The 13172-nt window shown below is 50.8% G+C and overlaps 1 protein-coding gene across 2 annotated transcripts in view; it reads right to left on the reverse strand.

Annotated features, from left to right (window-relative positions):
- NCKAP5L (NCK associated protein 5 like) overlaps window positions 1-13172 on the reverse strand; it is a 248218-nt gene that overhangs the window by 89486 nt on the left and 145560 nt on the right. The window lies entirely within an intron of this gene.

The raw sequence follows: 13172 nt of genomic DNA on the forward strand, positions 1-13172 counted from the left end.
GCTGAATAACAGATGTTTATTATTACCCAACTCAATGGTACTCATTTTATCGACCCTAGCAGGATAAAATACTAAGTGGACCAGCCGGGATTTGAACCTGCAACCATGAGGTCAAACACAGGCTCCTAAAGTGAATGCATTAGTCCACTAAGTCACCAGACCCGACTCCAACCAAACCTAACCCAACCAGCACTGATTTGATACCAAATGCAAACACTGATAACCCTATCCCACCAGCTTCTATTCCTTCATCCAGTGGACCAACACACGCAGGAGGTAAGAGATGATCATGTTCATTGATACTACTTTTAAGGTTTCCGCATAGGCCGTACCACACTTTTAACAACACGCCGATTTCTAATATTTCCGGTCACTTTTCTATGCGCGTCGACTAACTCAAACGCGCCAGCGTTTCGCTTCACAGTTTTATTCAAATCACTTACATTGCAGACAGCACCATTTTTCACTGCACCATGAGCACAAATTCCGATATTAACCATGGATCCGTCCTAACATTGCAGAACACGTGATGTCTAAGTTCAATTTCACCCGATTCAAACCAGTTTGTCTAACCCTGGATCCGTCCTAACATTACAGAACACGTTATGTCTAAGTTCAATTTCACCCGATTCAAACCAGTTTGTCTAACCCTGGATCCGTCCTAACATTACAGAACACGTTATGTCTAAGTTCAATTTCACCCGATTCAAACCAGTTTGTCTAACAGCACAGCGATGTGATAATCTCGTTCATCTAATTCATGCGAAAAGTTCGAAAAGTAACCGGTGCACAGTTCACGTTCATCAACTAATAACACCTATTTACCCACAGGTCGTGGACCCTCGTTGAATATATATATATATATGTGTTTTTTTTTGTCCAGATTTCCCCTGATGAAGGTCTCATTAAGAGTCCGAAATGCATTCGGATGCTTGAAATAATTGTTTGGCAAACAAGAAGAATCAAAATTGCAAACAGAATGAAATAATTTTTTTTTGCTTCGTTATATTAATACATTTTAATTTGAACTTCATCTACAACGTTTAGAAGAGTTAATATACATTTGGATAATTATGTGAAAAATGCGTTTAGAGATCCACTAAAGCTGCGCCCAGAGGGATATTCTCTAAATCTAGAGAACGCTTCAAACTCAGTTATTTTCTAAACACTCCCTGGTCAGAGAGTGAGACCTCCGTGGCACGCTACAGCCTTTCTAACATCTAAAACAACCCAGCAGTGCGTGTTCAATCTCCTCAAATCGTCTGAAATATGACATGTGATACAGCTTCAAGGGGGGGGGGGGGCCGGGGGGGGGGGGGGGAGGAAGGGAGAGGAGAGAGGAGAGAGGCAAAAAGCCGGATGGGTGCCATAGGATCCAGATATACAGGTGGTGCGAGGTACCTTGGAAAAGTGATGTGCATGAGAGGTGTACAATGAGAAGCATCTGTATGGGGCTGAGATGTGCTCTGGGAGATCACACTGGGGTCTACTGTGGCTGTGTTGACAGCATACTGGAAGCTGTCCTCCCGACAGTGCTATACTACTGAGAGGTGCCCTCACGGCAATGAAATTAGATTAAGTGGGTGGCTACTGGCATGCTATTGCTGTAAGTACCTCCACATGTGAGGTCAATCAATCAAACATTTGTAGAGCGCACTAATCACCCGTGAGGATTTCACAGCACTGGGGGGGGGGGGGGGGGGGTTTCAGCTACTGCTCGAGCAGCCAGGTCTTGAGAAGTCTCCTGAAGGTCAGCAGGTCCTAGGTCTGTCGCAGCTGTGTGGAGAGGGTGTTCCATGTCTTGGCGGCGAGGTAGGAGAGGGATCTGCGGCCGGCTGAGGTCCTGTGGATGCGTGGGACGGCGGCGAGGTCGGCGGAGCGAAGCTGGCAGTTCAGGGTGTAGAAGGTGAGACGTTTGTTGAGGTATGCTGGTCCGGCATTGTGGAGTGCTTTGTGAGCGTGGGTGAGGAGCTTGAAGGTGATCCTCTTTTTGACTGGGAGCCAGTGCAGGTCTTTCAGGTGTGCTGTGATGTGGGAGTGGCGGGGTATGTCGAGTATGAGGCGTGCGGAGACGTTCTGTATGCGTGGGAGTCTTTTCGGGAGTTTGGCCGTGGTTCCTGCGTAAAGGGCGTTGCCGTAGTCCAGTCTGCTGCCGACGAGGGCTTGGGTGACCTTCTGGTTCCAGTGGGGATCCATCTGTAGATCTTGCGAAGCATGCGGAAGGGTGTCGAAGCAGGAGGAGGAGACTGCGTTAACTTGCTGGATCATTGAGAGCGATGAATCCAGGATGAACCCCAAGTTGCATGCGTGGTTGGTGGGTGTGGGTGCAGCTCCCAGGGCGGTTGGCCACCAAGAGTCGTCCCAGGCGGAGGGGGTGGAGCCGAGTATGAGGACCTCTGTCTTGTCTGAGTTTAGTTTCAGGCGGCTGTCCTGCATCCAGTTGGCGACGGCCTTCATTCCTTCGTGTAGGTTGGTTTTGGCGGTGGCGGGGTTCTTTGTGAGTGAGAGGATCAGCTGAGTGTCGTCGGCGTAGGAGACTATGTTGAGGTTGTGCGAGCGAACGACGTTGGCGAGCGGTGCCATGTAGACGTTGAAAAGGGTAGGGCTGAGGGATGATCCTTGGGGCACGCCGCAGATGATCTTGGTGGCTTCAGAACGTAAAGGGGGAGGCGGACCCTCTGGGTTCTGTCGGTGAGGAAGGAGGTGGTCCAGGCCAGGGCTTTGTCACGTATTCCTGCATTGTGTAGGTGTGCGCGTAGGGAGTGTTGAAGGCGGCCGAGAGGTCCAGGAGGATGAGGGCCGCGGTTTCGCCGTTGTCCAGTAGGGTCCTGATGTCGTCTATGGCAGTGATGAGGGCAGTTTCGGGCTGTGATTGCAGCGGAATCCAGATTGGGACAGGTCCAGGATGTTGTTCTCCTCAAGGAAGTGGGTCAGTCGCCTGTTGATAATCTTTTCAATGACTTTCGCCGGGAACGGAGGCAGGGAGATGGGCCGTAAGTTCTTGAGGTCCTTTGGGTCCACTATGGGTTTTTTGAGTAGGGCGTCGATGTCGGCGTGCTGCCAGCTTTCTGGGAAGGTGGCGGTCTTGAAGGAGCTGTTGATGATCTTCCGGAGTTGGGGTGCAATGATGCGGTTTGCTTTGTCGAAGATGTGGTGAGGGCAGGGGTCGGATGGTGAGCCGGAGTGGATGGTGTTCATGGTCTTGCTGGTGTCGTCGTCGTTGACATGGGTCCAGGAGAGCAGGCCGTTGGTGATGCTGGGGGGTGGTGAGTGTGCGGTGTCAGCGGCTGTAGGGAGGGTCTGGGCGTTGAAGCTGTCATGGATGTCTGCAATCTTGCGGTGAAAGAAGGTGGCTAAGGAGTTGCATAGGTCTTGCAACAGCGGGATGTCGTTGGAGCTGGAGCTGGGGTTGGAGAGTTCCTTCACGATGTTGAAGAGCTCTTTGCTGTTGTGTGTGTTGTTGTTGATGCGTTCCTTGAAGGAGGTCCTTTTGGTGGCTTGGATGAGTTGGTGGTGCTTGCGGCTAGCGTTCTTTAGGGCTGTGTGGTTGTCCGGTGTCTGTTCGTGGCACCACTTTTTCTCGAGAATTCGGCAAGTCGGCTTGGATTTTTGGAGGTCAGTGGTGAACCAATTGGCCTTTCTGTCGGTGCGTCTGTTTGAGGGGTTTTTGATCGGGGCGAGAGTGTTGGCGCAGTCGTCGATCCATTGCCTGAAGTTGCGGGCGGCTGTGTTGATGTCGGTGGTGTCTGTTGGTGAGTCTCGGGCGAGGGTGGTGATGAGCTGGTCTTCGGTGACCTTGTTCCAGCTGCGGTAGGGAATCCGTTGCGGGTGGTGGTGCGAGGTGGGTTTCTTGAAAGTGAAGTGGACGCAGCGATTGTCGGTCCAGTGGAGTTCGGTGGTATGGCTGAAGGAGACATGGTTGCTGGCGGAGAGGATGGGGTCTAGCGTGTGTCCGGCGGTGTGGGTGGGGGTTGTGACGAGCTGTTTGAGTCCGAGGTTGGTGAGGTTATCGAGCAGAGCGACGGAGTTGCTGTCGTCGGCGTTCTCGAGGTGTAAATTAAGGTCTCCGAGGAGGATGTCGTCTGTGGAAGCAAGAGCATGCGTGCTGACGATGTCGGAGATGGCGTCGATGAACTGTGGCCGGGGTCTGGGGTGTCTGTAAACGAGTGTTCCTCTGAGGGTGATGTTGGGGTCCATGTGGATCTGGAAGTGCAGGTGTTCGGCGGTGCTGGAGGTGTCTGCTGTGCAGGTCGAGACTCTGAGGGTGTTTCTGTAGACGATGGCGATTCCTCCTCCTGGTCTGTTGGTGCGGTCCTTTCTGGTAATCTTGTAGCCATCAGGGATGGCTATGTCGATGTCGGGTGCCGAGGAGGTGTTCATCCAGGTCTCTGTTAGGAAGGTGGCGTCTGGGGAGGCTGAGTCGAGTAGGTCCCAGATTTCAATGGAGTGGTTGTGGACGGAGTGGATGTTAAGTAGTATGCATCTGAGGCTTTTGCGTTCTGCTCTGACGGGTGGGGTAGGATGTGCACGTGTTGAATGGCTTGTGAAGCTGCAGCTACGGCAGGTGAAGGGTCCGTGGGTGAGTTTCGGGCTGGCCTGGAAGCAGTTTGATGATCTGCCGGTGTTGAGTTCGCGGAGGGTGTTTGCGTCGTAGCGGCGTTGGGCATCGTGGCGTTAGTGGGGGCCAGGGGGGCTGGCACTGGGTGCGGTCCAGGTGCAGACGGGCTCACCTTAGGCGCGCCTTCGGCACGCCAGCGGCGCGGCTGCGCAGCGGTCGCCATGATGTAGGGGAGGGACGAGGAGTGGGGCGTTAGGGGGAGGGGTCAGTGGCGGCGGAAAAAGGAAGGGAAAACGAGGGGGATCAACAGCCCCCAGCAAGGGCTGAGGGGGAACAGAAAGCGAGAATAAAACAAAATTGACAATACCAAAATACAGACAAAATTACACCATTAAAATACAGACGAAATTACACCATTAAAACCCAATCACCGTGCGCCTGAAGGAAAAGCTGGACCAGGGTGGTCTTGAATCCTGCCAAGGAGAGGGGCTGGCTTCTAGGTGAAGCAGAGCACTGCTGAGCTGCCCGGGAGAGTTTGGGCCTTGGACCGAAGTCTGAGGACTCACACTCGCTGCCCCGCAGCGGTCGCCATGATGTAGGGGAGGGGTGAGGGACGATGTGCTGGGAGGCGGGAGTGGGGCGGTAGGGGGAGGGTCAGTGGCGGCGGGAAAAGAAAGGGAAAACGAGGGGGAACAACAGTCCCCAGCAAGGGCTGAAGGGGAACAGAAAGCGAGAATCAAACAAAATTGACAATACCAAAATACAGTCAAAATTACACCATTAAAATACAGACGAAATTACACCATTAAAATAGACGAAATTACACTATTAAAACCCAATCAGCGTGCGCCTAAAGGAAAAGCTGGACCAGGGCGGTCTTGAACCCTGCCAAGGAGAGGGGCTGGCTTCTAGGTGAAGCAGAGCACCGCTGAGCTGCCGGGGAGAGTGTGTGCCTTGGACCGAAGTCGGAGGACTCACAGCGCTTTATGAGAAACACCTGGCTTGGTGCAGCTATAGCGGGGCTAATCCCAGTCAGCTGTTACTGTGGTCACCTTCCATCTGAATGGGTTGTCATTTTAGTAAGGGAAGCACAAAGTGTAACCCTGGTGTAATTAACTAAACCAATGTCTAGCACAGAGAGGGTGTGCAACTACGCCTGATTACAGCAGAGTGGGTTTCCGGGTGTTTCTCAAGTGAAGGAAAGGTGAATTAAAATTGCCTCCAGTTACCAGCCAGTGAGGAATTGGGGAGGGGTCTTTAAAGAAAACCTAAAAGTGTTTTTTTTTTCTTACACGGACGTGGGAGGGACATCTCAAGCAGACAGACAAAGTATGGTAGCACGCTTACATGACTTTGTTGAGTAAACCCATAAATACCACAGATAATAACACATTTGTTAAGTGCCGGGCAATATATCTGTAAAGTATTCTATTGACTGGTGAAACTTAGCTCTTAAATGATACATTGTTGGACTCTGTTGCACGTATAAAAGATATCCTTGTCCTCTTAGGTCTATGGCTGACTCCTGTTCTAAATACTGCTGATGCAATTAAGACAATTTCCAGTGCAATAGAAGCTGAAGAGACCGGCTCACAGTGCAATGTCATAACAAAAAGAGCAGCTCCCAGTGGAATCATCAGTGCAGGGATAGCGTCTCCCCCATGCAATGTTACTACAGAGATGCGGCTCCCCCATGCAATGCCACTGCAGAAATGGCGGCTCCCCCCATGCAATGTCACTGCAGAGATGGCGGCTCCCCCAGGCAATGCCACTGCAGAGATGGCGGCACCCCATGCAATGTCACGGCAGAGATGGCGGCTCCTGCATGCAATGACACTGCAGAGATGGCAGCTCCCCCATGCAATGCCAACTGGTGGCTTACCCAGGCAATACCACTGAAGAGATGGCGGCTCTCCCAGGCAATGCCACTGCAGAGATGGCGGCTCCCGCATGCAATGCCACTGCAGAGATGACGGCTCCCGCATGCAATGCCACTGCAGAGATGGCGGCTGCCCCATGCAATGTCACTGTAAACTGCAGAGATTGCAGCTCCCACATGCAATGCCACTGCAGAGATAGCGGCTCTCCCAGGCAATGCCACTGCAGAGATGGCGGCTCCCCCATGCAATGCCACTGCAGAGTGGACGGCTCCCCATGCAATGCCACTGCAGAGATGGCGGCTCTCCCAGGCAATGCCACTGCAGAGATGGCGTCTTGCTCATGCAATGCCACTGCAGAGATGGCGTCTTGCTCATGCAATGCCACTGCAGAGATGGTGGCTCGCCCATGCAATGTCACTGCAGAGATGGCCGAACCCCCATGCAAGGCCACTGCAGAGATGCCGGTTCCCCCATGCAAAGCCACTGCAGAGATGGTGGCTCCCCCATGCAAAGCCACTGCAGAGGTGGCGGCTCCCCCATGCAATGTCACTGCAGAGATGGCTGCTCCCCATGCATTGTCACAGCAGAGATGGCGGCTCCCCATGCATTGCCACTGAAAAGATGGCAGCTACCCCAGGCAATGACACTGCAGAGATGGTGGCTACCCCAGGCAATGCCACTGCAGAGATGGCGGCTCCCCCATGCAATGCCACTGCAGAGATGGCGGCTCCCCCATGCAATGCCACTGCAGAGATGGCGGCTCCCACATGCATTGCCACTGCAGAGATGTCGGCTTCCCCATGCAAAGCCACTGCAGAAATGTCGGCTCCCCCATGCAATGCCACTGCAAAGATGGAGGCTCCCCCATGGGGAACAACCTTTACAACGCAACTTTTACATCGCACTACCATTACAACGAAACTGTTACAACGCAAATGCATTGACAACGCATGCCATTACAACGCAAGTCTTTACATCGACTTGCACTAGATGGCGTGCTAAATTAAAAATAGTGTAGTTTACTATCCAAACACCTTCCCTACTGTTACGTGGACTGGAGTTAGAATAGTAAATTACACTTTTTTAATGTTAGCACGCCATCTAGTGCAAGTCGATGTAAAGACTTGCGTTGTAAAGACTTGCGTTGTCACTGCATTTGCGTTGTAAAAATTTCGTTGTAACAGCATGCGTTGTAAAAGCATGCGTTGTAACATCCTACATCCCTCCCCCATGCAATGTCACTGCACAGATGGAGACTCCCCCATGCAATGCCACTGCAGAGGTGGCGGTTCCCCCAGGCAATGCCACTGCAGAGATGGCGGCTCCCCCATGCCATGTCACTGCAGAGATGGCGACTTCCTCATGCCATGCCACTGCAGAGATGGCGTCACCCCCATGCAATGTCACTGCAAAGATGGCGGCTCCCCCATGCAATGCCACTGCAGAGATGGAAGCTTCCCCAGGCAATGCCACTGCAGAGTTGGCAGCGCCCCCATGCAATGCCACTGCAGAGATGGCAGCTCCCCCAGGCAATGCCACTGCAGAGATGGTAGCTCCCCCTGGCATTGCCACTGCAGAGATGGTGGCTCCCCCTGGCATTGCCACTGCAGAGATGGTGGCTCCCCCTGGCATTGCCACTGCAGAGATGGCGGCTCCCCCAGGCAATGCCACTGCAGAGATGGCGGCTCCCCCAGGCAATGCTACTGCAGAGATGGCGGCTCCCCCAGGCAATGCCACTGCAGAGATGGCGGCTCCCGCAGGCAATGCCACTACAGAGATGGCAACTTCCCCATGTGATGTTTCTGCAGTAAGAAAAGACTGAGTGATGTGCACTGCAAAGAGTGCAGCTGCTGGTGTGGCATCACTAGTGTAAGGACAGCTTACAGTGTTAGTAGCCGCACCCTCATGCGATTTCACTGTAGGTAAGGAAGCTCTTTATGCATGGTCTCTGTAGTGACGTAAGCTCCCAGTGCAACGTCACAGCAGGAATCGCAGCTCCTGGTGTGATGTCATTGCAGTAATGCTTGGAAGTGGTGTAGCGTCACTGCAGTGCGAGAACAGCCCTGGAGAAGTGTTGCTGCAGTAAAGACACACCCACCCATCATGCTGGTGATTTCAGTGTAGAAATCCCTTAATCGGTTGTCATTGTAGTCAGGGGTGCTCCTGGTGCGAGGTCACTGCAACAAGGGTAGCTTCCACTGTGATGTCACTGGAGTAAAAACAGCACTCAGTGTAGTGTCAATGCAGGGACGACTGCTCCATATCCCATTCAATGCATCGCATGTACAGGCCCCAGTGTGGAGCCACTGCAGTGACGACAGCAACTGGTGTTGCTGCATTGTGAGGACAGGGTGGTGTCACTGCAGTAAGGGCTGCTCCCCGAATGCTGTCAATGCAGTGTGAGGAGGGGATCCAGTGTGGTGTCACTGCAGTAGGGATCAGCCTCTGCAGAAGGAAGAGCTCTCGGAATGGCGTCACTGCCGTAGGGGCAGCTCCCAGTGTGCCAGTCTGCACCAGTCCAGCTGTTTTGTCCATTTTCTTGCTTTGAAATTTATGGCTGCTGTGTGATGTGCATTCATTATGTGCACTGGGCATTCATGCATAGTGCAGAAGCCTGCCCGGCTCAAAAAAATCTGTGTTTTCTGCGCACGGAAGATTATTAAAGCGCCCAATGCAGAGTGACACCGTTGTGGCAGCACAACACCAAAAGTGGTTCAAAACTACTACTGTGGCTAAATTCACACCTCTCTTCTTGCAGGTTTGATACCGGCCTTTGCTTTCCCTGCCCAAACCATTCCTAGCTTTGTACTCATTTCCATTATGCGGGCCTATGTACATGTTCCAGAGAGGGTCCACCGACTGCGTTAGAGGCTTCGAGGCACCACCCCGAACAATGGGATCTTCAATCCCCACCACTTACCTTTTCAATGTAACAATCGCTCACAGTGATAGGAGGCAGTCATGACTGAAGTATACTACAACCTCCCCCACCCCCGCCTATCTATGAAACGACTGAAGATAAAGCTACTATAAAGAGTGACCAGCTCACTGAGCAAGCTTCAGAAGGAAGAGGGACAGACAGGGGGCTCACACCAACTCAGAGCTCAGTCTCACTGCTGACCTGCTTCCAGCAGGGAAGGGGGGCGAGGGGTGGGGGCTGTAGTAAGGGACAGTCAGAGTGCAGCCATCCAATGGTTGCAAAAAAGCTGGACGCTAGCCTGGGGGCTTGAGGATGCGAGCACATTTAACAGACGCCCCCAGGGCGGCGCTGCTGTCATCTCTTCCAGTGCCTCACGGACCACGGCGCAAGTACAAAGGAGCCAGGGTTTGAACACCCTTACCACAGAGTGAGAGGCCGTGACCCGAAGCGCAGCACGTGCGCCTGCATGAATGCAAGCTTCTGTAACCTTAGAGCGCCGGCATCCTTTTTGATTCACTCCATTCTGAGACGGGCGGAGCTCTGCAGCTAGAGCCCTCTACCGACCCACAGTGCTCTCCCAAAAGCATCGATTCGGCAGCAGTCACGGGCAGTCTCGGGTAGAGATGCACTCACACTGGAGGGTAGACAGCCTGCGCTCTGCTTTCAGGAATCAGAGCTCAGGGGTATCTCTCAACGTCCTGACAAGGGCCTCTCTCTCTCAGATCCAGAGATCCTTCTCCTCCCACAACAGGGTCTTATGGGGTCAATTCTCGCGCCAGCCCTGAGCGGTGAGGGTCACCTGCCCCTGCAGTCCCAGGGCAGGCAAGACAAGGCAGCAGTGGGACAGGGCCCGAGACATCAGCAATACACTAAACACTCGAGTGGCTGGGACTGCAGAGCTATCCTACATGTGCACTGCACGTGACAGCTACCTCGCAGTCATTACAGACAGCAAAGCAATGCCCCGATATGATCCCTGGATACCCCATATACGCCCATCGGGCTCTCGGTACACCCATCCAGTCTGTCTCATACACTGCAGCCATGGGACACAGGCACTCAACCCTAGAGGAGCGGGTACCAGAATATCGTGGAAACTGGGGTCCCCCAGACTACTTACTGGGACATGAGAAACAGGGGGGCATGAGTGGTCACAGGGACAGGACTCAAAGTGGCTGCGTGCAGAAATATATCAGACAGAATGACGCAGAGCGAAAGGATTTCAGAGCAACAGAAACAAGTTAGTAAAGGGGACAGATTTGTCTCAACTAAAAAGAGATAATGAAAAAAGAAACTAGGACGGCCTTGGTTCAAATGAATACTAGTTCAGGGACAGTACATGCCATTCAGGAAACGGAAGCGTTACAAAGACAGCTCTAGGGTGGCTGTTAGGCAAAAAGTTACAACCCCACCACCACCACCCATCTCCCAGCAGAGAACATGAAATAAAAACCTTGATGATGGACTTAAGGCAGCAAGAGACCTGCTGTGCTAATATAGAGTAAGCATTGGCGTGGCCAATGGGTCTAGCTTGCATTTTCAACCCTTAGTTTTTTTAAAGCCTCATTTAGTGAAAGAGCCAAAAGCAATTGCTGTATAGAATGTATTCATGCAATAAAGAATTTAATGTGTGATAATTCAGTATAGAGATGCAAATCAGTCCCTTCTGCATTGCAAGCACTCCATAGGAGGTGGAATGATACGCCAAACAGCACGAGGGAGAAATACTCCTTTGGCAGAGCTATAACACACTTTATCTATATTTCACAGGATTGGTAGTAATAGGTCTGCAGAGAAATGTAATATCAAACCAGGCCTTAAATATGGGCTTTTTGACAAGCTCGTGCTTGCACTTTGCTACACCTGTGACAAACTCTTTCACTGACATCTCAGCTCCCACTAAAAGCAAGTTTGGCAAATTCAATAGGTCTGCACTTAGCAAATGGTGAAATTGTTATTTTTTATTGAAAGAATATGCCAAACTAAGAAAAAGAAAATATGCTGCTTACAGATGATGGCTAACTGCTTGCAATATAGACGTAAAATAAGTAAACCAAAGAATAAAAATTTAACAGAACAGTAAGGGAGTTTCTAAGCTAGCAGGTGTACTTAAAAGAGGTATAGAAACAATCTCCGTTTTAGTGGAAAACGCAGCAAAATATTATCTTTGTTGGCACAAATGAACTGTAATATTGCCTTTGAATTTTTGTAACCTGAAGACCACTTCAACACAAAATGATGATCACAGAAAATGCAAAAGGGATAAAGAAAGAAAAGAAAAACGCACTGGCAAAGTAAAGTTTTCACCCGCTAGGCATGGCACTGAAGTGCACTTTAGTTTAGATGGATGTGCATACGTCATCATGCAAAATACCGTCACTTACAGTGCAAAAGTCAACAGCTGAAATGGGCGGACCCTCTTTGCCACATGGTGTATGCTATGAAGAGAGGAAAGAAAATGTGAACAACAGCCGAGCAGACCAATGGATGAAGGGGGCGGACTCAAAGCCCCTCTAGGTATCTATAGATTTTTTTTCCATTTATTTATTGGTTATATGAGGCCGGCGAGACAGATAAAGCTGCCTCCAGACCAGAAAATGAAAGTCATAAATTAAAGTTAAAGGGGAAGGAGGCTTCCACCTCACTAAAATCAATAACAAATAGTGAAAAGAGACAGCAGGTACCGCAAGCAGTGACATAGGTGTGAAAGAGCCACAAACGTTAAGTGATTTTTCATGAAATATGTGCTTCTAGTGAAATAAATAAGATGTGTGAATAAGTAATTGTACAGGACATGCCTCAACTATAGGCCTTATTACGATGTCAGGCAGACGACACTCACGGAAAGGAACTGCCCAACAGCAGTATTTTGATGCAACCGCCCATGGTGCAGTCGCAAACTTCCATTTCTCAATGGAAGCTTGTGTGGCGGGCGAAAAAGCCAAGCTTCCATTGAGAAATGGAGGTTTTGAACCATTCCTGCTGCATGTGGTGCCTGCCACATGGTGCAGGGATGTTTAGGGAGGCACCATAGGTGCCCCCAGGCTCAATTGCGGGGGGGGGGGGGGGGGGTAAAGGAGAAAAGGGACCCTACTTGGGGTCCCCAATGTCACTTTCCGGCAGCCATTCCACGTTGGAAAGGCCGACATGGAATGGCTGAGCCTCCGTCATTAAGGGATTATGCGGTCTGTCCAACAGGCTCCTTGAGTCTGTCCGAATCCCCCTGCAGGTTTACCTCTGACCGCGGTCATCCCAATATGACAGTCAGATTGTAAACTTACCATGGCAGGCGGAAAGCCTCCGACCACTGGTCGCAGGCTTTACGTCAGACATCGCAATGAAGCTCTATGTAGGAGTCACACAATTATTTATATCACTAACATGGTACATCAGTCCCTTATATTCGGCCTATTACAAACGGAGAATCAAGCCAATGTAAAGGGATATGCATATTCACCATATCCTGACACCATACGATACCAAAGTAGAGAATGTGTCCCAGGACACTCCCTGATGAGATTGCATGTTACGTCATCCACTTCTTAATAAGGAAGCACAAGTGAGCCACAAAAATGTTGAAGAGAATGATTGAAATATCTGGATCTAGAAGGAATCAACTGAATCCAGAGGAAGGCATTTCTACAGCATAATCAGCCAAAATGTTGCAAATACTCTTGTCTTCCGTACATTTGACAAAAATATTTGTAATACAAGAATGTGCTTATTGCTTAACAGCCACGTAAACAAACTACAACTGGAAATTAATGTTTTAATATTCAGAGAAGAATTATGTTCTTTTTAAAATAGCTACATT

This window comes from Triturus cristatus, chromosome 4_2 (genome assembly GCF_964204655.1).
Source record: "Triturus cristatus chromosome 4_2, aTriCri1.1, whole genome shotgun sequence".
NCBI lineage: Eukaryota > Metazoa > Chordata > Amphibia > Caudata > Salamandridae > Triturus > Triturus cristatus.